Here is a 27,420-nt window from a genome sequence, read left to right on the forward strand (position 1 = left end):
GAAGCACTGTAACGCGGATCTCCGCAGCAGCCCCCCACCCCCACCCCCCGGTTCCTTTGGGGAAGCGGAGGTGTTTTCTGTTAAAAACACTTTAGGAATCCTGATGACTATGAGCGAAGAGTCAAACACATGGCAGGCGTGCGTGTCTGTAGGAGAGAAAGGGAGGGAGGGAGTTAGAGTGGGGGTGTGCGTGCTTCTCTGGCTGCTGCAGTTACGGCCCAGCCGTGCCCGGCAGTCCTCTGCCGCCCGGCGGGAGTGAACGGATCTCCGTGCCCTATGAGCCGAGCCCCAAAGCGGGTGGGGAGGCGGTCTCCGCAGTCTCCTGCCAGAGAGGCATGAGGCGGCAGGCAGACTGGGCCCTGCTGCTCACTCCGCACCGCCCCCAACCTCAGCCCTGCCTTTCCCCGCACCCCGCGCCTCTCTGCTACCGGTGGGGTGCCTCGTTCGGCCTACAGCCTGAATGCCAGACCCGCCACTCCAGCTTTCGCCTGGGGCTGACTTGATCTCAGAGTTGGGGGGCATAGCCCTCGCTCTCCAGGCCAGTGGACGCAAGACCCCAGGCGTGCGCGCTCTTCGCATTGAGGCCGCCTGTGAGCTGGGAGAAGTCAGAGGAACCATCTCACTTTCCCAGCAAAGCCGCTGGCGAAATCCCTCAGCAGTTCTGGTGAGGGACTCAGACGAAGACGGGGGATTGGGATGCCCTCTCTGGCAAGGCTTGCTCCCTCTCGTGGCTCCTCAGGACAGCTCGACTCTTGCCACCAGCTCCAACTTCACAACTCAGAATATGTGGCTTTTCGTAGTGTTGCCCTAGGACTGAGGGGTTCCTTCCTCTCGCCAACCTCCAACCTCCACGTATTTCTCCTGCCGTTTGAGGGGACATGGGAATTACTAAGTGAACATAGAAACCTTGAATTCTGTAGTGTCCACCTGTGGATTCCCTGGGCCTTCTCCCACCAATTTCAACTGAGGACTTGTGGTTTTAGTTTGCAGCTTTGCTGGACTTCCCTGGCGGAAGGGGCTTTGGGGATCTTGGTGCCTCAGACCTTGTTGATTCATTGGCACAGCAGCAGTGTGCAGGCCCCGCTGAAGATAGTTCAAGTGTGCATCAGTGGCTGTCAAAGGAAGTCTCTTGACTACCCAGGCCCACTGTGATGCTGGAGTGGAGGGGTCCTGGGCCAGTGTAGAGCAACTTCTGCAGGGAAGATGGCTGCCACACTCACCCCTGGGATCACCTTTTTTCCTGCTTTGATGCAGTTCAGGGGCCCTTGGGAAAGCAGGCAGTGTAGGGACTCATGCTGTTGCCTAGGTTACCGCCAAGGGCACCTGCTGAGCATTGCCCTGTGGTTGAAGGCAGGCTGTTGGCCTTCAGGATCAGTGAGTGGCAAAGTCTGAGTGAAACTTGATGAGAAGCAGTAGAGGCTAGGCTGAAGCTAGGCCCTGGCATTTATATGGTGTGAGGAGGCCTAGATCTGTGATCTTAGGAGTGTATAATAAAACTTGGAAAAACCACTATTTTACCAGGAAGAGGCTCACTGCTGGGGAACAGACTTCAAAGTAGGTGATCATAGGGGACTCAGGGGGAGGGCTGGCTGGGACTTTCCGGTCAAGACCTCACAGTGCAGCTAGAGGGTGGGGGTGGTAGTGGGGGTGCAGTGGGATATGCAGAGGTGTGGCTAGTGCATACTCTGACACAGACCAGGTCCACTGAGGGGCTGAGGTCACTGGTTTAAAGTATAGTGAGTATAGGTCAGGAAGAAACAGAAAGGAATTTGGTATGTCCCTAGGGTCTCAAAATACTTTGACTTGGGTCCTTGCTGTAGTGTATCTTGAACTCACTGACATTATTTTTGATACTAGAGGCTCTCAGGGATACCACAGTTTTTATTTCGGAAAAGTCAGGAACACTCTACCACATTATGGAGCTCCTAGAAAATCTCATCCTCAGTACTACCTTTCTTGAGCCCTTCAACTTTCCCAAGCAACCATTCAGATCCTGAGATTCTGAATGTGTCTTTGCCTGAAGACACTTTCTGCTGTTTACTCAAAATTTTCCCAGCCATCTGTGCCACAGCACTGGTGTCTCAAAGGGATAGAAGAAGCTAATCGAAGTTTGTATCATTTTTATCAGCCAGTATTTGTCCAATAGCCATTCTGGGAGAAACAGAATGTACACCCCCACACTCAAAGAATTTGGTGTGTAGTCCATTTTTATTAATGTTTGACATGACTTCCATCTCTAAAAGTCTATGAATTTAGTGTTTGGAGGCACCTCGTAACCCAATTTCTCTTTGACTAGGCCTAATATCTTCACAGACCTAAAGCTGTGTTGATTGGCTTAATGGGCGGAAGGTCCTGCAGATGATTGGGATTGTTGTGAGGAAGCCCCACAGAAAGGTAGTTTTTTGTACTTTATTTTTAGAGATGGGATCTTGCTCTGTTGCCCAGGCTGGAGTGCAGTGGCACAGTCATATTTCACTACACCCTCAAATTCCTGGGCGCAAGCAATCCTCCCACATCAGCCTCTCAAGTAGCTAGAACTACAGGCATGCACCACCACCCCCGGCTAATTTTTATTTGTTATTATTTTTTAAAAAAACAGACTCTTGCTGTGTTGCTCAGGCTGGTCTCAAACTCCTGGCCTCGAGCAATCCTACTGCCTCAGCCTCCCAAGTAGCTGGGAAGAAAGGTAGTTTTGATGTTTGAGGAACAGCTCCACATCAGAGTGCCTCTGGGCATGGGAAAAAGCCACAGAAATTAGAAGGGAAATGGGATTCAGGCCTTACTAGAGCATACAATGTGCAGTTTTTGTGGATCCTTTGATGTATGCAGTTTTGTGGTGTCACCAGCTGTATATCTTGTCCCCTCTCTTCACCAGTTTTGGAGGAAAGCCAACTTTCCCTGGGTCCTAGGCTTGGGTGGATTGGCAGGCAAAAGGTTCCTGAGAGGGAGGCAAGTAATCAAAGTCTGGTTTAGTGAAAAAAGAGAAAAGATCAGGAGGGAAATGAGCCTGTATTTCTTGCCAAGATCATGGGAAATTTGGGAGTTCCCCAACCCAGACCAAATAGCAGACAGGACAGGAGACAACCAGGCAATTCTGTGGAAAGTAGAGGCCCAAGCATAGCTTCCTAGGGTGGTAGGGGGGCCTTTTTGGAGAAAAGAGGGGAAAGAGAAGCAAGATGCCATTGGTTGTAGGCCCCAGCTCAATATTGGGAGCCTAAGTGAGTTGGAGCTGCAATAGGGTTAGGATTGGGAGTTCAGAAGACAAGGAAGAACAAGCCAGAGTTGCTAACATTGGCTCTATGCTTAAGTCTTTTTAAAAGTACTCCAGAGTAAAACTTGACTGCCAGTCCACCATTGAGCCATAAAATATGGAAGGCATTTTTTTGTTGTTGTTGGGCAGTTTATAAGCATGGTCCTTGTAAGCTCCCAAGGGGGGTCAAGGCTGAGGCTTTCATTACCAGAGAAAGGGACAATGGTCAGGAAGGTTCACTACTAGGCACAAGATAGTTCAGGCTGATGCTCCACTCTGATGGAAACAGAATTTTCTAGGCATAGGGAAGAATGATACACACTGCCTTTGGGTGAACCAAGGGTCCCAAGGATGGGTGGGGCCAGGTAGAGCAGGCTGTCTTTCTCCTTCCCACCTTAGGGATTCATTGCTCAGTGTCTCACTGGACTGTAACACTAAATTGCTGACTTTGGGAGCAAAGTATATTTTGAGCAAATCTGCCCATCTCTTGACTTCAGCTGAAGGCTCTTGACTACTGTCCAGCAGAGCTAGATCAGGTTGGCTTAGCACCTGCTGTGGTGCTTCAAGCCACACAGCCCTTGGCCAGGCATCTCTCAAGTTGTTCCCCTGCCTCCTTTCCAACCAAACGGGATCTTGAACTATGACCATGACTCATACTGAAAGGGATGAGAATAAGAGATTGGGTCATTTGGAGGCCAACCAGGAGGATGCTTGTTTGAGTTGGGGTAGCTGGTTGAGGCTGGATGCCTGGCTCACTGTCCAGTGGCCTCAAATGCTCATTCTAAGTCTAAAAAAGTAAGACCCAGGGCCAAATCTGGACTCCCCAAAGCTGGCGGTCTCAGTGATACCAACTAGGCAGTAACTATGACTTACACAACTTGTGCCCCTAACTTGTTCTGTGACTTTGGACAGGCACTTCACCTCTCTGTATCTCAGTTTATCTATCTATAAAATGAGAGGGTTTGACTAAATAAACTTTCTATCCTTCTAAAATTACGTGATATCTTATTCTTTACTATTCATATGTCATACATTTTGACTCATTTAAGCAAATAAAAGTTTGTTAAGCTGCCTGAATGACAGTGAGGATGGGTTGGGAGAAGATTGGGAAAGCAAGGAAAAGCCATCATTTCCCCACGTCATTTGTATTTAAAGACTATGGAGCTGCCCATGGGTATAGATGTGTTTAAAATTTACCCATTCCTTTTTACTCAGTATGTAAAGGCAACCCTGCATGTGGAGCTGCTTCTTCTAGAGTGTCCTGGTTGGTATGGAGCTGGGTCTCCAAGAGAACTCCCTCAATTTGGCCTGCTACAGGCAAGCAGGGTGGGTCTGTATGCTGCTGTTTTCCAGCATTTGAACCTGTTCCTCAAAAGCATTAAATTATAAACATTTCCTCAAGCCTCAGTTTGGACCCCTCTTCTGAAATTTAATTTCTCACAGCACAGTCTTATTTCTCAGAAATGCATAGTCAGTGTGACCTTGATTTGCTGTTACTTCCAGCTAGCAGAGGAAACGGATTCCTAGATGGGGTTCCCTTCAGAGGTCTTCAAACAGGGCATTTTGTTAGCTGGCTCAGGGCCACTGCCTGGATCCTGCTGTGGTGGGGTTGGGAAAGGTTGCTACTGTGACCCTGGAGAAGGCCCCATTAGATGTCCACAATCCCTGGTCAATTGCAGCATCAGGGCTTAACTGAGAGTGTGCTTAGGGAAGTAGTAGGCACAGAAGTCTCTTTCCTTTTCCTTGGATGTCATTGGCAGTATTGCCTCAAGCCCATGAAGAGTAAACAAGCAGCTGGACTGTCAACATTTGTAGAATTACATAAAGCATGCCATCTCAACCTTTCGAGCAGAGCAGTTTCCCAGGAAGATGCACTGCTTTTCCCACCAGCCTCATTTTATGGTTTTGTTGCATTTTGAAAAGGTAAAAACTATTCTTTTCAGATTGTGTGAACTATGGAGTGGGACGTCCTGTCTTGAAAGGAGTTGTCTCACCTGAGATTGAATGATTGAACCCTAGAGAAAAGGCTTTGTTCTACACATACACACATGTGTGCACGTGCACACACATACATACACATCCTAAGCCCTACACCCTAAGCCATAGATTATGAATATTCTATCTGAAATAAGTCATTTATCATCTGTTCATGGAATTAGGTGTACCAGAGGCTTCTATAAAGATTATGCTGGGGCCGGGCACGGTGGCTCAAGCCTGTAATCCCAGCACTCTGGGAGGCCGAGGCAGGTAGATCAGGAGGTCAGGAGATCGAGACCATCCTGGCTAACACAGTGAAACCCCGTCTCTACTAAAAAATACAAAAAAACTAGCCGGGCGAGGTGGCGGGCGCCTGTAGTCCCAGCTACTTGGGGGGCTGAGGCAGGAGAATGGCGTAAACCCGGGAGATGGAGCTTGCAGTGAGCTGAGATCTGGTCACTGCACTCCAGCCCGGGTGACAGAGCAAGACTCCGTCTCAAAAAAAAATAAAAAATAATAAATAAATTTAAAAAAAAAAGGCCGGGCGCAGTGGCTCACGCCTGTAATCCCAGCACTTTGGGAGGCCGAGGCGGGCGGATCACAAGGTCAGGAGATCGAGACCATGGTGAAACCCCGTCTCTACTAAAAATACAAAAAATTAGCCGGGCGCGGTGGCGGGCGCCTGTAGTCCCAGCTACTCAGGAGGCTGAGGCAGGAGAATGGCGTGAACCTGGGAGGCGGAGCTTGCAGTGAGCCGAGATCGCGCCACTGCACTCCAGCCTGGGTGACAGCGTGAGACTCCGTCTCAAAAAAAAAAAAAAAAAAGATTATGCTGTACTAGTGCAAAGGAACCAGACTAAGAAGCTTGCTAGGTGAGGGTGATGAAGAGTATGGCCAGCCTGGGTTGTACCTCTTGAGTTGGACCCATTTGCAACTCCCCAGCAGTGGGACTGGGAAACTTTATTGCAAGTTTTTTTCTGCCTTCATCCTCCTGTATCTCTCCCAGTATTCAAAGATTACTGGGAAGCGGGTTTAGGCAACCCCAGCTCTCTCTGGCTTTAGGGGTGACAGAAGACTAAACCTAGGGAGATTTCATCACCTGCCTGAAGTTGGGTGCTACGGTAGATAATGTGAAATCGCTTGACACCTCCTTGTGGGTGGGGAATGTGGCCTGTTTGGGTGGCTTGAGGAAGTGCAGCCTCTTCACCCTAGGAGTCTCACCCTCTTTTATCCTCTGCTTCGCTCCAGTTTCCAGCATTGGTGGGAGAAGGGATGAAATTGGCTGTCCCAATCACATATTTTCTCAGCTTCTCCTACTTCCACAATGCATTTTTTATCATGTTTGCTATATGTGCCATACCCTTTTCTCCCAGTATTGTTCTCTCTCTTCTTTTTCTTCCTACTGCTCAGTTACAGGAACAATTGGGGTTTGGGATGTTGTATAGGCCCAACTCCTGCCAGAGTCACAGGCCCACTCCTACACATCCTACAGAGGCCTCCCTTCCCCCTTTCCCCTTCCTTTCCTCTCTTACTTTCCATTTTCTGGGTGAAGGGTGACTTTTGATGGAGCACTCAAGAGTGTGGAAGCCATCACCTCTGGATTTTTTGCATTAAGATAGCTGCTATGACACCCTCTTTGTCACTTCCACACCTCTTTCCACAGCCCTAGTAACCCAGCTCAGGAGATAGTATTGTAGAAAGTCTTACTCAATAATATTCAACAAATGTCCTCATTACTTGTGTTCCTTTCTTTTCAAATCCTGACTATCATTGTCCCCCATCTCCTGGGCCAACTGAACTTCCAGAGATTTCATACTGGTTTTTGGTAGCTTCAGTGTTTCTGGTTCATTCTGTTTCGAGCCCCCGACATCTATTTTCTTGCCAAAACTGCTGCACAATTGGTTGTAGAGGGGTCAGAGAAGGGAGAAGACAGACATTTAAGTCCTAACTAGAGTCAAAAGTGCCTTTACAGGAAGACTGCTCCAGCCCAGGAGGTTGAGGCTACAGTGAGCCATGATCACACCACTGCACTTGTCTCAAAAACAAAAAGAAAGAAAAAGAAAAAAATAAGCCGGGCCCAGTGACTCAAGCCTGCAATCCCAGCATTTTGGGAGGCTGAGGCAGGAAGATCACTTGAGTCCAGGAGTTTGAGGCCAGCCTGGGCAACAAAGGGATACCCTGTCTCTACAAATTTTTTTTTTTTAAATCTAGCCTGGCATAGTGGCACATGCCTGTAGTCCCAGGTATTTGGAAGGCTGAGATACTAGGATCACTTGAGCCCAGGTAGTTGAGGTTGCAATGAGCCATGATCACACCACTGCACTCCAGCCTGGGTGACAAGTGAGACCCTGTCCAAAAAAAAAAAAAAAAAAGTGCCTTCAGGGAGGGTGGAGCTGGAGGAGCGAAGCTCCCAGTTTAGTTGCTGTTCTGCTTTTACACAGCTGAAGGGGAAAAGAAAGGGAAATGTTGCCAAACAAGCAGTGCCCACACCATCTTTTTCCTCAACTTAACCCATGGATCTGCTCACCCACCCGCTTATCCAGACTGGAAGGATATATGCATGCACTCATGTGTCCAGACCTATGTGTGTATGTGTACAGCAGGGTGTGCGATGTCTGTCCAAGCCAATTAGCACAGTTACTTAGAATATGGTGCCTATGAGACTGAGGTCACAGGTTCAGTCACTTGTTCAAGTAACTGAGCTTCATACAAAGAAAAGAGCTATTCCTTTGTTCATGGCCCATGTCACTTGTGTGGAGCTGTCACTAATGCCAGGGGAGACCAGGTAGAAGAATAGAGATGACTTCTTATAAGCCTTCCCTGCTACTGGGAAAAAAATGTGAAGCACACAGCCTAATGATGGCTGCTCTGCTGCATTCCACGGTGGAATTTTGCTGACATTTACCTCCTTACATCTGCCTAATATTCACTCTAATAAGTATAATAATAGTGGTGGTAGTAATAGTAATAATAATTGCTAACATTTATTTTACATTTAGCAATTAAGTCTGTGCAAGGCACTATACTAAGCACTTTACATGTACCAACTCATTTTAGTTCTTAACAACCTTATGAGGTAGGTACCATTATTTCCTCTATTTCACAGATAAAGAGAAGCACACAAATTAAGTAACTTGCTCAAACTCATAGCAGATAATGGCTGAGCCAGGATTTGGACCCAAACAGTCTGAGTTTAGAACTCTTGCTTTTAGACCTCACCTAAGACATAGTGAAGATGTAGGGGGCAACTACCAAGGGAGTTGCAGTTTTTCATTCCTCTACCTTCCGGCATCCTTATGACTCAAGGATAAAAAGAGATGACCAAGAAGGGGTTAATAAATCAAAAGATTGATAGTTTCATGATACATGGCATACTCCTCTAACTACCCAGTTTACTCTACCCAGATTTGTACGCAAAGGGTCATAATTCTTGAGTCCAAAAAGTCCATAGAAACTCTCTTCAAAATGCAAATCAAAACCGCAATGAGATACCATCTCACACCAGTCAGAGTGACTATTATTAAAAAGTCAAAAAATAACAGATACTGGTAAGGTTGTGTAGAAAAAGGAACATTTATACACTGTTGGTGGAAATGTGAATTAGTTCAGCTGGAAACAGTTTGGAGTTTGCTGTTGTTGTTGTTGTTGTTGTTGTTGTTGTTGTTGTTGTTGTTTTGAGACAGTGTCTCACTGTCGCCCAGGCTAGAGTGCAGTGGCGCGATCTCAGCTCATTGCAGCCTTGACCTCCCAGACTCAAGGGATCTTCCCACATCGGCCTCCCAAGTAGCTGGGACTACAGGTGCACATGACCATACCCAGCTAATTTTTGTATTTTTTGTAGAGATAGGGTTTCTTCATGTTGCCCAGGCTGATCTCAAACTCTTGGACTCAAGCCATCCACCCTCCTTGGCCTCCCAAAGTGCTGAGATTACAGGTGTGTGCCACTGCACCCAGCCTCAGTTTAAAACAGAACTACCGTTTGACCCAGAAATCCCATTACTGGGTTCATAGCCAAAGGAAAACAAATCATTCTACCAAAAATGACACATCCCTATGTATGTTCTTTGCAGCACTATTTACAGTAGCAAAGACATGGAATCAACCTAGGTGCTCATCAATGGTGGATCAGATAAACCAATTGTGGTAGATATACAACATGAAATATTATGCAGTCATAAAAAGAATGAAATTATGTCATTTGCAACAACATGGATGCAGCCAGAGACCATTATCTTAAGTGAATTAACAAACAGAAAACCAAATACTGCATGTTCTCACTTATAAGTGAGAGCAAAACATTGAGTATACATGGACATAAAGATGGGAACAATAGACACTGGAGACTACTAGATGGGGAAGGTTGGGAAGGGGATGAGAGTTTAAAAACTACCTATCAGGTACCATGCTCGCTACCTGGGTGACATGATCATTCATACGCCAAACCTCAGCAACGTGCAATTTACCCATGTAACAAACCTGCAAATGTACACCTGAACCTAAAATAAAAGTGGAAAAAGAAACTGTCTCTTCTTGTTTAGCCCTGAACAAGTCACATAACTTTCTGGGCTTCAGTATTCTTATCTACAAAATAAGACAAACAGTATCTACTTTAATAAGACTATGAAGGGTCAAATGAAAGTGTGAGTATGTGAAAGATCTTTGTAAATTATGAAGTGGTTATTATTATTATTATTATCCTTTTCCAGCCTCTAAAAACAGAGTCCCTATACATTTCTCTAAATGTTTCTCTAAGTATTTCCTCCCCATCTCCCACCTTCCCACTCCATATTTTCCATCTCCCCACTGTATTCTTCTGCAATTTGACCCCTGTGTCCTGTAGCTAAATACTAGCTGTTTTCTTTGTTCCTCAGTTCTCTGAGAGCCCAGGGAGAGGAGGGGCCAGATCCTAGGTCATATACATTCAAGGAAGCAAGGCATGTTGAAATATTTACAGCACTTGGCAGGAGCTCACAAACCTCCCTACAAGTCAAGGACTGAGTTTTTTTAGTAGGAGTTGCTAGGGGTTGGGGGCAGATGGTGGGGTGGAGTTAGGGTGTCACTTCCTCCCGAGGATCTCTCACAGAGCCTCTGTTCTCCTGCAGGTAATGAAGAATAAGGAAAGGGATATTTAGGGTCAGAAGGTCTGGGCCAGGGGACATCAAGCATAGAAGGAGCTTTGCTCCTTTGTATTCAGCTTTGGAGTGGGCCAGTTTCCTTGAGTTCTAAACAGGATAGCCCCAGAGAACAGAGGCCACAGAATTGTGGCCTTCACAAAGAAGGACTGCAAAAGCAGTTTTGATTAAGCATTTCAATGGCCACTAAGGGAGTTTTCATTAAGACAAGCTAGTAGGCAAATCAGAACAAAAATGTTTTGCTTTTTTGTTGCAAACAACAAAACAAAATTCCTAAACCCGTCTTTAAGACTAAGATTTCAAGTATACTAGGACTCACCATATTGATTTTCAGTAATTTAAATGCCTTCTGATCTGGAAGGCATTTTAGAGATCACATAATCTTACTCCCTCTGGTTCCCATCTTAAAGGTGGAAAACAGACCTGGAAATACGTGACTTTAATCAGCACTGTGGGTAGACGCTTGTAATAGAGGTTGGTTTGTCAGAGGACTGGGGAATAAGGGGTAGGCTGCTGTCACATTAGGAGTTCCCCAACTCAATCACTGGCATTCTTCTTCCCTTTCTCTCTCCCTGAACTTTTCAAAGTCAATCCCCAGGCACTACTTTGTGGAAAGAGATGGAGACAAAATTCAAAAGGTATGATGGTGAAAAGTCTCTTTCCCAGTCCTATCTCCCAGCCACCCTGTTTCCCTCCCTAAAGGCCACCAGTGTTATCTGGTGTGTCCCTTCAGAGATACTCTGTATACGTACAAGTAATTGTGTGTGTGCACACATGTGTGTGTATACTCTACCCTTAATACTTTCAACTTTTACTATAAAGAGCACACAGGCCAGACGTGGTAGCTCACACCTGTAATCCCAGAACTTTGAGAGGCCGAGGTGGGTGGATCACTTGAGGTCAGGAGGTTCAAGACCAGCCTAGCCAAAATGGTGAAATCCTGTCTCTACTAAAAAATATAGAAACTAGCTGGGCACGATGGTGTGCACCTGTAATCCCAGCTACTTGGGAGGCTGAGGCAGGAGAATTGCTTGAACCCAGGAAGCGGAGGTTGCAATGAGCTGAGATTGTGCCACTGCACTCCAGCCTTGGCAACACAGCGAGACTCTGTCTCAAAAAAAAAAAAAAAGTACCCGTGCAGATTTCTTACGTGGGTAAATTATGTGATGCTGAGGCTTGGGGTCTTAATGATCCTATCATCCAAGCCATAAGCATAGTACACAACAAGTGGTCCTTCAGCCCATGCACCCCTCCCTCCCCTGTCTAGTGATCCCCACTGTCGATTGTTCCCATCTTTACAATCATGTGTATTCAATGTTTAGCTCACACTTATAAGAACATGTGGTGTGCCCTACTTTTAAAGTACAAATGGTAGGCTACCATCCACCTTATCCTCCAGCTTGCTTTTCATACTTCGAACTATATTTTGGTACATTAAGTTCATAAAGTTTTCACTTTTTTAATGATTGTACCATATTCCATTTTATGGCCATATCACAATTTATTTAATAAACACCTTACATTCAGGCTGTTACTAACCTTTGACTATGGGGCTTTAGTGTCAAACAGTGCTAGATTCTGCTTACTTTCCGAATGACTTGCCTTGACAAAGTTTTTAAACTTCTTGGAGTCTAAGCTTTCTCATACATAAAATAAGTATAATAATACCATCTGTCATTGCTGGTGTGGAGATTAAATGAGATGAGGCATGTAAAACATCTAGCATACAGCCTGGCATGTACTAGGTGTTCACTAAGTGTTTGTGCTCTCCCTGCTCACAAGCCCTCCCTATACCTTCCACCTCCAATTCAATTAATATTGGTTCAATTCAAGTCAATAGGTCTTTGTTCTATGTTAGGCTGGACCTTGGATGCACCAGAGAAGGAAAAGGGTCCCTCAAGAAGTGTATGATTCCTTTGAGAAGACATAACACACCAAACAACTACAGTTGTGCTAAGTAGTTAAAAAAAAAGTGTGTATATTACACTGAATGCAATTTTCATGTGGTGATCTGGAAAAAGAGAAATGATTGTGAGGGCATGAGGCATCAAGGCCCTGGTAGAGTTGGAATTTGAAATAGGATTTAGCTAAGTGGAGAATTGGGCAGTGGCAGAGTCGGGGCTGAGAATTGGACAGTTCGGCTGTTGCTTGGATTCTGGGTCTTTGCCCTCTGGCAGCCTAGTGAGTCACTGTTCCCCATTAGGCCTTACCCAGCAGGTGGGGTGGAGTGGCATGAGGAGAGGAAAATACTGAGGACATTTGGGGAGAAGGACATGGGGAGGGGGAATGTTTGGGCACTGGGCCACAGAATGAGGTGCCTACAGATGGTTTGTGGCACAGCCCACTCAGCCCACACCACCTGCTCTTCCATGTCAGCCACCCAAGTGCATTTCTAAGAGGTCCAAGGAAAAGAAGAGCATAAGTAGCAGCAGCTCTCAACCCCTCACTCTGTGTCCCAAACAGGTCCCCAGACCCGTAAGCCCTAGGAGAGGAAAGAATATTGAATGATAATAATCCCCTCTGTGTGTGGGATATTGTAGTTTACATCTTAGTTTGCATTGATACTTGCAACAGAGACAGTTATGAAATAAAATACCCAATTGAATTTCATTATGTGCCAACATCTTTGGTCACATCAAGTGCTATGTTGGGAGTTTCTGGAAAATGAAAAGTCAATGTGGTTTGTATTAGTTAGGGAAAAGTTCACTGCAGTGAAGGACTGTATAGAGATTCATATTCCCACTTTACGGTTGCAGAAAGTGGATAGCATTTTCATTGAGGGCAAGTGAGTGCCCTGAGGTAATACATTTAATATTTAACAGATTGAGCCCAGGAGTTTGAGGCTGCAGTGAGCTCTAATGATGCCACTGCACCCTAGCCTGGACAAAAGAGCAAGATCCCATCTCTAATATTGGATCTGGGACTACAACCCAGGCTTCCCAATTCCATGTTCTATTGGGGGAAGAAATGTAGAAGCTACCTGAAAGGTGTAATAAAATTTTTCCTAAACTTAGTAGTAGCTTAAAGTTTAAGTGTATGGGTAAGAAGCAGTATAGTATGATGAAACAAAGAACTGAGAGTCTAAAAGTTCAGGGGCTCGTGAACGGAAAGATCTGGGCATAAATAATGCCTGCTGGCTGGGATCAAGAAAGAGCACTGGACTAAGAGTCAGGAGACCTGGGTTCTTGTTCTGGCTCTGTTACTGGTTATTTTTCTGACCCTGCCAAGTCCCTTCTCCTTTCTCAATTTCAAATTTCTCCACTTATGAATTGGGAAAGTTGAACTTCCCAGAGACTTCGTGACACTTAGAACCAATGGTACCTGTAAACCAAGGAGGCCTTGGGAGCTTCCTGACAAGGGGCTGAGGGTGATGGAGAGTGGTGAGGTCGTGAGTGGAAGAGAACTTCTCTGATGAAAATGGAAAACAGATCCTCTCAAATTTGAGCAAAGGTGAGTTTTGGAAAGGGTATCTATCTCATAGTCTCTATCCTATATCCTTGGAGAATTCTATCCAAGAGAGGGGAAAAAGAAAGTGTGTGTGTGTGTGTGTGTGTGCGCGTGCGTGCGCATGTGCAAGTGAGCAAGAATCTCAATGCGAAGCTGATATTTGGTGGGACAGATTGTGATATGCTGAGTCAATATCTCTGGAAATCTCTCTTTAAGATCACTTTTCTAAGATGTTGGTTTTACTTTTAGAAAGGGGTTTGTGTCTTATGGGTAAGATACTATTGAAAGTCCCCCTTTCATGGAGCCCACTTGAGTGAGCCATGCTGTCTGGATTAATCCTGGCTCCACCATTCATTAGCTGTATGTTGTGGTAAGGCACTTAAACTCTCTGTGCCTCTATTTCCTCATCTGTAACAGGAAGATAGCAAGAGTACTTACCGTGTAGAGTTGTTAAATGAGTTGATATCTGTATCTATATATGTATCTTCAGCTAGCTAGCTTAGAACAGTGCCCGGCATATGCAAAGTACTATGTAAATGTTTCCTATTCTTATTATCTACTGAGTAGACTACACCTCATGCATCTATACAGCTGGGTTTCACAGAGCAAGTATGACCCCCAAGTGAGCCCAAAGGAGCTCAGTATTACCCAGTCAGAAATTTAGGGGGTTGGGGCTTGCTTATCAAGGTACCTTCTGGGCTGTTCTGATGTTGGCCACACCTAGGACCAGATTAAGATCTTTAGAGGTTCTAAATACTGTTTTACTGACGGCCAAATTCTGAAATAATTAAATCTATGTTTTTCTCATTTGATGGTGGTCCTGCTTCACTGGTGCCCTAAGCTCATGCTCATCCATCTATTGGATAATCCTGTACTGGCCACGCCAGCCTGTATGCTCCTCCCTATGCTCTGGAGGGAACCAATGACTAAGAGGGGCCTACACATTCACAAAGAACAGTTTTGAACCCAAGCAGCTCCATCCACAGCGGGGTGCCCTGCATCCCAGCTTCTGAGAGCTTAACCTGCCAAGCCTCGTGACCTTCTTGCCGGTTGGGACCTCCCATCCTGTTACTTGGAAGGATGGTTTATCTTCTGGGGCCAGGGGAAGAGAAGGACAAATGCCTGGAAGTCCAAATAAGGTCCCCTGCAGGAAGCTCTAAATATTAGCAAGTTAAAGTTCTAGTGACAAGTTCAGATGACTGAACATGGTCATGATACAAAAGAGGAATGTGTGAGGCTCTTTTGCCTCCACATGACAAGGAGATCAAGCTTCTCCCCTGAACCCTAACTTGTTCAAGGATTTCAGATCAGTGTTCCTGGAAAACTTGGAGTCACTATCAGTATCTTCATTACCCTACACATCTTGGCCAGGTTCTAACCATCCAAATGGTGAAGAGCACAGTTTTATGTTCCAAGAGCCAGTGTTTTTTGCCTTAACCTAGATATTTTGCCTATGGAAAAACTAGTCAAAAGCAAGGTTTCCTTAGATCCACTGACCAAATAGCTGCAGGGACCTGGTGGCCTGGATAAGGGAGGTCAGCAGGACTCCAGACAGGTTTATGCTGCCTTGCCCAGGGATGTCGCCACTTACATTCAGGCCTGCCTTCCTCACAGAATATCTCAAACATGGAAAGCTCAAGTGAAACCGGTCAGACCAGATGTTGACAGCCTGCAGCTTTTAGGAAGAGAAGATAGATAGATCCACAGGCAGCCAGAAGAGAGAATAGGGAGGTAAAAAACCTAGTGTTCCAGCTCCTAATCACAGGACCCCCACCCCCATCACACACCTATGGGCTCCAGCATATCACTTGCTTAAGAAGGCAATGGCTCATCTGTGTCCCATGAGTACATCTGGTTATTATCTTCAGGTGAGACCACCCAACCTAAAGGCTACTTTCCAGGCCATGGCTCAACAGAGACTAACATTTGCCTTGAGGCTCTCTTTTTAAAAATGGAATCTGTTTTTAGCACTAACGGAAAAGTTGGCCTTGGAGTGGGAAGTCATAAAGAAGACCCCAATGTTCAACTCTCCTTTGCCTCACTTTTCCACATGCTTTGTGGTATAGGGTAAGGCACAAGATCTTATAACAGACAGACCAGTGTTAGAGTCCTGGATTTGCCGTTTACCTGATCTGCAATCTTGACCAAGTCTGAGCCTCACTCCCTATCTGTGAAAAAGGGACAACGGGAGCATCATAATCCCTACCTCACAGTCTTATGATGAGGTTCAAATGAAAAGATGGATGTGAAAGCCCTTTGAAAACAGCTTTGAATTATCATCATGATTACCACATACATAAGTTTATCTGTAGACTTGCACATGTGCTTATGCATGTATAGCCAGATTGATATACCACCCATGACACACACATGCATAAGCAACCACTTATATGTACAAAACTACACATACATCTGATCTTAAGCCTGAACTCATGACATAGACAATTAAAAGTGCATACACATACACATTTATCCACGTGGATATCCTTTCTCCTTCTCTCACACACATATACTCACACAGACAAATGTATATGTATCTCTGTAAGTGTGTGCGTGCATATGTGCATACATCTACAGCCTCATAGCTATACACGTGAGTGTACCATACCCTTCAGCTTCTCCCTAGACAATCCAGTTTTCTGGGGGTCTGACAAAGGCCCTGTTTGTAAATTCCTCCACTTGATACTGATAATATCCCTTTTGCCCTTGCTGACGCTTCTTCTCTGCCTCCACTTTGTTTGCAGAGTAGCACAGCTGCTGCAAAAATTCAAGCTGTAGTATGTGACATACACATGTCTGGAGAACATGGATCCTTGTCCAGTTGCTCTTTGAATAGCACTACGATTCTAGCCTGCACAACATATTTATAGCCATGTTTGCAAAGAGCTGACAGCATTTTCAGACTTTTTTCAAAACGTTGTTAATCCAGCCACAAAAATAGTCACTGGCCCACATGCCCCAAAGCTAAAAGAAATTGGGCAGCATGCCTAATGAAAATTAGTCACAGAGCCTCAATGAAGTTGAAGTTGAATCAAGCTCTCTCTCTCTCTCTCTATCTGGCTAGCTCTTTCTTTTATTTTCCTTCCTTCCTTCCTTCCTTCCTTCCTTCCTTCCTTCCTTCCTTCCTTCCTTCCTTCCTTCCTTCCTTCCTTCCTTTTTTTTGAGACAGGGCTCACTCTGTCCCCCAGGCTGGAGTGCAGTGGTGTGATCATGGTTTACTGCAGCCTTGATCACCTGGGCTCAGGTGATCCTTCCACCTCAGCCTCCTTGTGTAGCTGGGACTACAGACATACACCACCATGCCTGGCTAATTTTCTTTTTTTCTTTTTTTTTTTTTTCTTTTTTTTTTTTGTAGAGATGAGGTCTCACTGGTCTCAAACTCTTAGGTTCAAGTGATCCTCCTGCCTCAGCCTCCCAAAGTGTTGGGATTACAGGTGTCACCCACCACACCCAGCCTCACTCTTGCGCTCTCTCTCTCTTTTCCCTTCCTGCCCTCTCTTTGCCACTGCTGTTTATTCTAAGGATCTCTAAGCCTAGGGTGTGTGTGGTAGCGGAGTGGGGGTGGTACCATGAAGTATATTTGCTTCAAAGAGGTGCTGGGGTCATTAGAGCCTAATGTTTTGGAGAGACAGGGAGGAGGAAGAGGGAAAAAAGAGGGAAAAGTAAGGGTATTGAGGATTATAAACAAGAGGAACATAGTTGGGGCATTAAATGAGGTGAGACAAAAAGGAGAAAAGTTACACCCACTTTGAGGCCAACTAGAATTTTGGTGGCTGGATAACTTCTCAAACCAAATGGCAGAGTCCTTCAGCCTCCCCTCAATCACTAGAATGTGGGCTAGAAAATTGTTTTGCTTATTTGCAAGGTTGGAACAAAAAAGAATTCTTAGTGATAGAGCTGAAAAGTTAAGCATGGTTAGAGAGCAAGATGGTTTCTCAGGAAGAGAGAGGCCTGGGCTTCATGTAATAGGCTCATCTTAGATGGCCCAGCCATGACCAGGGTGAGGAGGGTTTTAGAGAGGGAGTAGGATTATCATATCATTTATTGTCCAAATTGGGACACTTTTGAGGGTAAAAGAGAACACTATTAATATTTTTGTTGGAACCACAGGCATAAACTAGAATTGTCCCAGGAAAACCAAGATGTGTGTTCACTGTAAGTTTAGAACAAATTGCTCCAGCTTGCCAGGAAAGGGCAAACTATAAGGGCTCCTCGCAAGACGTCTTTTAAAAAGGTGCGTATGTGTTTTGTTTTGTTTTGTTTGTGTGTATATGTGTGTGTGTGTTGGTTTGGGCAGTAGAGAGTAGGGCAGGGAGATTATTCAGCTTTTTCAGCCTTGGGACTGGAGATTGTTTACTCTGAATATAAATTTCTTTTTCTTTCTTCTTTTTTTTTTTTTACTGCTGTACATAAATATGTAATGGAGCTTTTAGCCAAGTGTGTTTATTTCCTGGTCAACTTCAGAAGAGAAGAGAAGAGAGAGAGAGTCAACTGTGGTGTGTGGTTTTGTGTATTGTGTGTATGTGTTTGTGTCAAAGCTGTGAAAGTATGTATGTATATGAATGGGATTATAAGTATATCCAACTGTGTGTAACTATGGGCATGCATGTAGATGTGGATGTGTGTGGACGTGAACATGGATGTGGTAAGAATAAATGAGGGTGTGTGTGTGTGTTTGTGTGTGTGTGTGTGCACCTGCATGAGCATGGATAGGGTAGAGTCAGGTCTGACCCCTGGTTCACTGAGTTGTGGACTCCTTAACTTTCAAAGAGCAATCACATAGACGACCACTTCATTTTACACGTGAGGTAAAAGGCATGTGTAACGAGACCTACACACTTAGTTTTTTTTTTTTTTTTTTGAGACGGAGTCTGTCTTTGTTGCCCAGGCTGCAGTGCAGTGGCACGATCTCAGCTCACTGCAAGCTCCACCTCCTGGGTTTGTTTTTTTTTTTTTTGAGACGGAGTCTGTCTCTGTCGACCAGGCTAGAGTGCAGTGGCATGGTCTCGGCTCACTGCAAGCTCCGCCTCCCCAGTTCATACCATTCTCCTGCCTCAGCCTCCGGAGTAGCTGGGATTACAGGTGTTCGCCACCACGCCTGGCTAATTTTTGTATTTTTAGTAGAGACGGGGTTTCACCATGTTGGCCAGGCTGGTCTCGAACTCCTGACCTCAGGTAATCCACCTGCCTTGGCCTTCCAAAGTGCTGGGATTACAGGCATGAGCCACCACACCAGGCAGAGAGCTACACACTTTTACAATTTGCTTGGCAGTGATTGAGAGTATACTAGCAGCAGTCACAATAATCCTGATTGGGAACCAGCTGCTAATCCATGCATTGGAATAAAAGCCCAATATTTATTTAAGGTTTCTGCAAACAATGGGTGCTTGTCAAGGTGGAGTGAGGGAGCTGCCTAAGAGTAAGCTTGAGGTGTCTATAGGCCTAGACTTGAGCAGAAGGAGATTTGACAAATGGCTGATCCACCAGGCCTGTCTCCCTGAAGGACCATGTCCAGCAGTGGAAACTTTCCAGGGCTTTGAATATATTCAACTCTCCACCTCACCAACACCACCACCTAGAGATGTGGTTTGCCTTGGAGACAAACCTTGATCTCTATTAGAGATCCACTAGAGGCCTTCACAGGATGCAGGCCAGACATAAGCTGAAAGTGTCCCCAGACTGGGCAATAAGAGACAGGAAAGCCTCCCCTCACCTCCAGTCTCTGACCTTCCTGTACCTGTCCTCATCACTTCAGGTTCTGGGGCAGGGGAAATGGCTAGAGATGCCCCAGGAGTGTCAGGGTTGGCTGTTGAAATGGGAATTTGCAGCTGGGCGTGGGCATGCCTGTAATCCCAGCACTTTGGGAGGCCGAGGTGGGTGGATCACCTGAGGTCGAGAGTTCAAGACCAGCCTGACCAACATGGAGAAACCCCATCTCTACTAAAAATACAAAATTAGCCGGGCGTAGTGGCGCATGCCTGTAATCCCAGCTACTCAGGAGGCTGAGGCAAGAGAATCGCTTGAACCCAGGAGTCAGAAGTTATGGTGAGCCGAGATCACGCCATTGCACTCCAGCCTGGGCAACAAGAGTGAAATTCCATCCCCCCCAAAAAAGAAAAAATAAATAAAAGAAATGGGAATTTGTGCCCCCAGGAGAAGGGTAGGTGGCAGCCATTAGCCTCATTAGTGTTGGCCGAGGAATTGGTCATGCAAGTTAGAGTAGCCCATTGCTAATGAAGCTGAAATCCAAAACCACTGTTCATTTCTCATCTGAACAAATTCATCTTGCTTGAACCTCTGTTTGGGATGTACCCATTTGTCTGACCAGTCACGCAAAAGATGAGACAAAGGAGTGTGGGGTACTGCAGCATAACTCTGAGAAAATAGTCCAGGTCTCATGCCCTAGTGATACACCAGTTCAGGTTCAGCCAATATTTATTGAGCATTTACTATGTACCTAACATGATGTTAGACTTTTACATGTATTATTTCATTGAATCCTTACAATAGCCCTGTGAAGTAGGATTAGTCCCATTAAGACACTCCAAGACAGCCGGACACGGTGGCTCACTCCTGTAATCCCAGCACTTTGGGAGGCCAAGGCGGGTGGATCATGAGGTCAGGAGTTCAAGACCAGCCTGGCCAATATGGTGAAAGCCCGTCTCTACTAAAAATACAAAAAAATTAGCCAGGCGCGGTGGCACGCGCCTGTAGTCCCAGCTACTCGGGAGGCTGAAGCAGGAGAATCACTTGAACCCAGGAGGTGGAGGTTGCAGTGAGCTGAGATTGTGCTACTGCACTCCAGCATGGGCAATAGAGGGAGACTTCGTCAAAAAAAAAAAAAAAAGAAAAAAGAAAAAAAAGAAAAGACACTCCAAGAGGTGAAGTGGCTTGCTCAAAGTAAAACAGCTGGGAGTGGGGAATTGAGAATTCAGTCTTAACTCTGCTTGACTAAAAGAAATTACTGAGAGCCTACTGCTTGCTAGACATTATGCTAAAATGTTTCCATGGGTTATCTCACTTAGGCCTCAAAATAGCTTTATGAGGGGATATTCCTCCCTTTTTTTTTTTTTCCACACATTAGAATATTGAGGAACAGAAATGTTAAGTGACTCATTCAAGGTCAAATGCTAGTATTCACAGTAGATCCAGGATTCAAATACAGACCTGTGACTCTCAAGCCTAGGGTCATCTCTTCCTTGCTCCTCTGAATATCTGATTCCATATCTAGATGATTCCTAAGGCCCCTTCCAGCTTTGACATTCCAGAGGTCAGCAACTCTATGGTAATCCTTCCCCATGAACTCAAGCAGCCTTGGGTCCCTTGGCTGTAATCTGCCATTCTCTCCTTCCCACTAGGCTCTCTCCATGTGTGGTGTAGAAGAAGAGTGGGCGAGTGGCTCCCAGTCAGCTTGGGCTGAGTTGGCCTGGGGATCTGACTCAGCTGCCTCACTCCTGGCCCCAGGACCCAGGTGAAGTACTTCTGTAACAGTATCCAGAAGTTGCTCTGGGTTCTAGGCCTGGGCCCTGTAACTATCTCCTTCCTGAGAAAAACAGGAAATATCTCCTTAAATTGGCAAATGAGAAATTCCTGCAAAATGGGCCCAGAGAAACCACTCCATTCCTTGTGTGATTGTGCCTGTGTTTGTGTGCATCCTTCTGTGAGTGCATTATACAGCTAGGAGGACTTGCAGACAGAGGCTAACCTTGATTCTGCATTGTCCACGGCCCTCCTGGGTGGGCTGAGATGAATATTTCTTCCCCTGCCCATCCCATCATACCTTTTCCTCTTGGAAGCTGCTGATGGATTTTCTATCCCTTTCTGCATCTTGAGCAGAAGAGGAAGGCAGCTTGGCTCACAAAGTAATACTGACCAGAGTCTGGTACCAGGTGTGTATGTGTGTGCATGTGTGTCTGGGGGCAGGGGCAGGAGGAGGTGGTGGTATTAGGCTGGCTCCAGCAGAGCACTGCTTAGGGTCTGGAATAAGCTAAGTTGCTTGTGGAGGCAACATCTGAGGGAAAGGAGTTTCCCTGGGAGACCCCTGAGTAGCACTTAGAAAATTAATATGGGGAAGGGGCTGTGGTTCAGATACAAAAACCACTCCTTCTTCATCTTCCCTCATCCTCATGCTCTCTGTATTCCCTCTCCATACTGCCTCCCTCTTCAATCCTGGCTGTCCTGGCACCAGATCCTGCCCCTGACTCCTCTACCCCTGTTATTTGTTACAGGGGAAGGAGCACACCACCAGGAATCAGAAAGCTTGGGTTCTACCACTATCTGCAAATTTTACCACTATCTCCCACCCTGACTTTGGGAAAGGTGCTTTACTGCCCTGAACCTCAGTTCTCTCATTTGTAAAGACCAGCCTGGTTTTTAAAGTTTGACACAGGGTTAAATGGGGAAAATATATGGAAAAAACATCTAGGAGATTTCTGTTGCTTGTTTTGAAGATCAGATGAGAGAATGACCTTGAAATACTTGGTGAGCCCTAAAGTACTGTTCAAAAAGGAGGAGTTGTTATTGTAAATATTCCCTACTACCTGACTGCCCTTCCATATACACAATAATGCAAATTTACTCAACCTGGTTAATGTCCTGTCCGCCTCCACTGTTTGCTGTAAGGACGAGGTGATCATTTGCTTCTGTAATGTCTATGTCCATGACAGAGAATCACACAGGATTCTCACAGAGTCCTCTTTCCTCTTCCATGGACAAACATAGCTGGGCTTTTCTGCACAGAAAGGCCTTGTCATCACACCCACAGGAGCAGTGACAACCTCAAATCTATGCAAACCAGTAAGAGAGATCTATTTGGGAAGATGCAACTTGTCTCTGGATATTATTATTAGCCTATTATTTCAGATAAGGAAATTGAAGCGAAGAGAAGTGAAGTAAAGGGCACATAGATAATAAGTGGCAAGTTCTAAGTTGCGTGTGTGTGTGTGAGTGCGTGCACATGTGTGCATGCATTGAGGTGGGTAGGAAGTTTTTCTGGAAGCATATGAGAGGCAAGGGATCTGGATTCGCTATTAAGATAACCATCAGTCTCCACGAATCAAATAAAACCAGGCAGCAAGCCTAATAAAAATTAGGCAATGGATCAAAAAGATACTGACTGTGCACTACCTTTCTGCCTCCTCTATTCGACTTGTGTTCCTGCAAGAAGATTTATTTCATTTCACTATATATAGCACATTTTGCTAGATGCTATGATAGGAGTGGGTTAAGGGGAGATAGAGAACGATGTCTCATGTCTGTATGTCTTATGTTATACTCAGTTGTTAGCTCTTACTGTTAGAGCTAACAATTGAGTATAATGCTTTATAAGGAGAGATATAGTGGTTCTAGCACCTAACACAATACACTATACATCATCAGTGCTTGATAAATTTGTATTGAAATGAAATGAGGGCCAGGAGTGGGAGAACATGGGCATGTTTCGGGAAAGGCATTGTGGGCGAGAGGGGCCAAGTGGTTCATGCCTCTCACTCCAGGCATGCTGGGCGAAGCCAGGATCCACTGCTGACTTCTCAGACCTTATTTGCAAGGCTGCTTTAACGGTGTTTTGTGTTTGGGTTTGTTTTCTGACATCATTGTTCTTAGCAACCAAGGTCAGATTTTTAGCTTTTCCTTTGACTGCTAACCATGCCCCTCTGCCTAAGAAATCCCACAGGAAACCTCCAAGCTTCACTTTGCTCCTAGACACCTGGCAAATGACTCTCCTACTTCCTTGCCCTGTCTACAGACTCTGATTTTAGTTGTGGGGGCCAAGATTTTTTTGCCCCCTCCTCTTCCCCTGGGACCAATCAGGTTTCTGAACTCCAGGGTAGAGCCACACTCTCACTGATCCTCTGTCCAATTCTAGAATTCCCAAAGCATGGTCTGCCTCATCTGTGCTCCAGGTGCAACTGGGCAGGATAAATTTCTCACACATTGGTCCTGTCCTTCCCTGGGAAGCCTGGCCTTCCAACTACCACTTAGCTAAGTCAATTCTCTGCTTTAAGCCTGGGCACAGTTGCTCACATGTGTAATCCTAGGACTTTGGGAGGCTGAGGGTTGAGCCCAGGAGTTTGAGAACAGCCTGGGCAACATGGTGAAACCCCATCTCTGCAAAAAAAATACAAAAATTAGCCAGGTATCAGCACATGCCTGTAGTTCCACCTACTTAGGAGGCTGAGGTGGAAAGATCTCTTGAGCTGGGAGATCGAGGCTGCAGTGAGCCATGATCGTACCACTGCACTCTAGCCTGGGTGACAGAGTAAGACCCTGTTTCAAAACAAACAAACAAACAAACAAACAAAACAAAAAAACAACCAAATAAACAAACCAAAATTCTCTGCTTTATTCCCCTTCATGAGAAAAGCTGGCAAGGTGAACAGACTTCTCTCTTGCTAGCCCACTGCCATCTTTGGATAGGTCAGGCAGATAGAATCTTGAGTTCCAGTAGATTCTGCCACATAATTATCCAGGATTCAATAATTTAAGCTTACCTACCTCTTATGCAAAGACCAGGGTACTGATGAAGTAAACTTGCAGCAGAAGAAAATTAAGAAAAAGAAAGAACTTCTCAACTTAGGATTCTAAAGCACTGTGACAGATACAGTGCTCCTTAAGCCTTTGGGTTCAACCTTCTGCCTCTGGCCACGCCAGAGAGATGAAGTTCTCTGTGGGAAGTTCAAATTTTGGCCTAAGGCCTGGGTGAAGATGAGGATGACAGAATGACGGAGTTACCTGTTTGCAACAGAGAATGCATTCCTCCCCACCCTGTCCTGCCCCAACATGTAATTGAATATCTTTCCTTTTGCCACCCCTCAACAGGCTTTTGCCCTTCTCTTCCTAAATAAGGTTATTAAGTTATTGACTTATTCAAATAAAAGATTGTCCAATATTAAAGAGACATTAAGTATGTTCTTTGAGTCTGAACACGTGGTCAATTTCAATCTTTGTGAGTTTTCACAGAGGCCCACTAACTCCCTGTGTGAAAAAAGTACCCAGACGTAAGTCATATGAAGGGAGTCGCATGATAAAAAGCTTTTTGGAGGCCTGGTGTAGTGGCTCATGCCTGTAATCCCAATACTTTGGGAAGCTGAGGTGGGAGGATCACTTGAGGCCAGGAGTTCAAGAGCAGCCTGGGCAACATAGCGAGACCCTGTCTCTACAAAAAAATTTAAAAAGTAGCCAGGCATGGTGGCTCACACACCGTAGTCCTAGCTACACAGGAGGCTGGGGTGGGAGCATTACTTGAGCCCAGGAATTCAAGGCTGTAGTGAGCTATGAAGGCACCATTGCACTCCAGCCTGGGCAACAGAGTGAGAACCTGTTTCTGTGTATTTTAAAAAAAAAAAAAAAAGGCCAAGCACAGTGGCTCATGCCTGCAATCCCAGCACTTTGGGAAGCTGAGGTGGGTGGATTTCTTGAGGCCAGAAGTTCAAGAACAGCCTAGCCAACATGACAAAACCCCGTCTCTACTAAAAATACAAAAATGAGCCAGGCATGATGGTGCATGCCTGTAATTTCAGCTACTTGGGAGGCTGAGGTGGGAGAATCACTTGAACCTGGGAGGCGGAGGTTGCAGTGAGCTGAGATCCCACCACTGCACTCCAGCCTGGGCGACAGAGTGAGACTCTGTCTCAAACAAACAAACAAACACACAAAAAAACCTTTTGGACAGTGACAGTGACATTGATATGATAAAGTACTTGGTCCAAACCTGCCATACAGGGCTAGAAAGTTCTCAGCAGTCATCCACCCCAACAGTTCCCAACCCTAGCTGACTATCAAAATCATGTAAGGAGTATGTTGAACATACAGCTTCCCTGGGACTCATGAAACCTACTGAATCAGAATTTCTGAGTTAAGGCCCCAAAGTCTGTATTTCAAACAATCTCATCAGGTGATTCTGATAATAGGACAGATTTGGGAACTATTTGTCTGGTTGAATCCTTTGGATTTTTTTTTTTTTTTTAAATGAGGAAAGCAGCCTCAAAGGGGCAGGAGCCTACAGCAAAGTGGCCAGACGGGAAAGTAAGGGCAGAGCACGTCTGCCTTGCTTCTCATCATCTCCTCTTTGCATAGAACACCTATATTATGTTCTCTCACCCTTTCTGATCAATTACTTGTCCTTCCATGTCTCTAGAACTGTGAGTACTTTGATGGTAGGACCATGTCAGATCCATCTCTGAAGACTCAGTCCTTGAGCTTGATCCTTAAAGCTAGGCTCCCAACTTACTAGGCAGGTATACATTCTTAGACCCTATGCCTCTGTTTCCAGGGACTATGGGTTGGGGCAGGAGCCATAGTGTCCCCTTTCCTTCAAAAAGCAAGGCAGGCTGCAAAGTTTGAAGTATGTGTGCTGACAGATCTGTCCAGAGCTGTGTGGGAGCTGTGTGGGAGGCCAGTTTTTGTGCCGAGGGAGCTGGAATGTCCAGTGGCACCAGGTTACCTGAAGCTTGGGCTGGGGCTGAGTGTTGATCTCAGGGGAATTTTGGCGTCATTCCCATTACTATCGCTGGCAGCAGCCTTACGGGCAAGGATAATGGCATGCTTTGAAGAATGCCGCAAATGTCAATTACCCAGCATTGAGACAGCCCCTAGGAGTTGTTCTTTCATGCCCACATCTTTAGCTGTGCTTATCACTCTCATAGCACTGTGTTTCACCCTGCCTAATTGTGCAGGCCTGTCCGGAGCCTTGGTCTTCTGTTCTTGGAGCCAGGATAGGAAGTAGAATAAAAAGATGCCTGTGGGTGGCAAGGCAGGACTAACTGTTCAGTAGTTTGCATTTTTGTGCGTTGAGATGAGCTTGTGCCAAACTGGGGAGGGAAGTATGAAAGAAGCATTGACTGTCATTAGACCTGGGTTCTTACCTGTCATGTTCATTTGCTGTATGGCTGTGGACTAGGCCCTTACTCCTCTAAGCCTCCATTTCTGCACCTGTGCAATGAGTAGCTTGGACTCACAACCTTTCTGTTCTAATTGAGTGATGCTTATTTAAGGCCAAGCTGGAGGGTCAGGGGTGGGTACCTAATGAGTGATGCTCATTCCCTGCCCTCATTCATCGCATATCTTGAATCCAGTCTTGGAAAAGATATGTTGTTAGCCCCAAAGTCTCAAGATATAACCTCCAAAGCAACTTGCATAGTATATTTGCACCCTGCTGTGCTGGCTTTGTGCCGACAATGTCTCAACACAGCCTGGCTCCACTGCACTCTGGTTATGTCAACTTCTCAAAGGCAGTCAGATGCAATTGAAGACTGCTTTTCCCACTGGATGTGGGAGCCTGACAATGTAACTAACTCTGCTTTTCAGGGTCTCCTCCCTGGTCCTCTCTTGTTCAGCTCTGCAGCATCTGTGGGGCTTCTCAGTGCATTGACTCCTTTAGCCACATACCCCTCTAAGTAGGTTACCTACTGGCACTGGCTCAGTGCCAGCAGGCTGTGGTTTCTCTGACTGGAAAGGCCTTGATTCATCCTTGTTATGCGGAACTCTTTTAAGTTTGGCAGCTGTTTTACTCTGGGAATTTCTCCTCTGCCTAACCCTTCTCCCCTCAACAACCTTCCTTCCCTTCTTCCTTCCCACCTCCCTCAAAATCCCCTAGGGATAATGGGATGATCTTTG

At 45.6% G+C, this 27,420-nt stretch overlaps 1 protein-coding gene across 1 annotated transcript in view; it reads left to right on the plus strand.

Moving 5' to 3' along the window:
• The window catches only part of SLC16A2 (solute carrier family 16 member 2), a 100,243-nt gene that overhangs the window by 1,119 nt on the left and 71,704 nt on the right, over positions 1-27,420 (plus strand). The gene's annotated exons all lie outside the window — the stretch shown is intronic.

The sequence above is a fragment of the Macaca thibetana genome, chromosome X (genome assembly GCF_024542745.1).
Source record: "Macaca thibetana thibetana isolate TM-01 chromosome X, ASM2454274v1, whole genome shotgun sequence".
Taxonomy (NCBI): Eukaryota; Metazoa; Chordata; class Mammalia; order Primates; family Cercopithecidae; genus Macaca; species Macaca thibetana.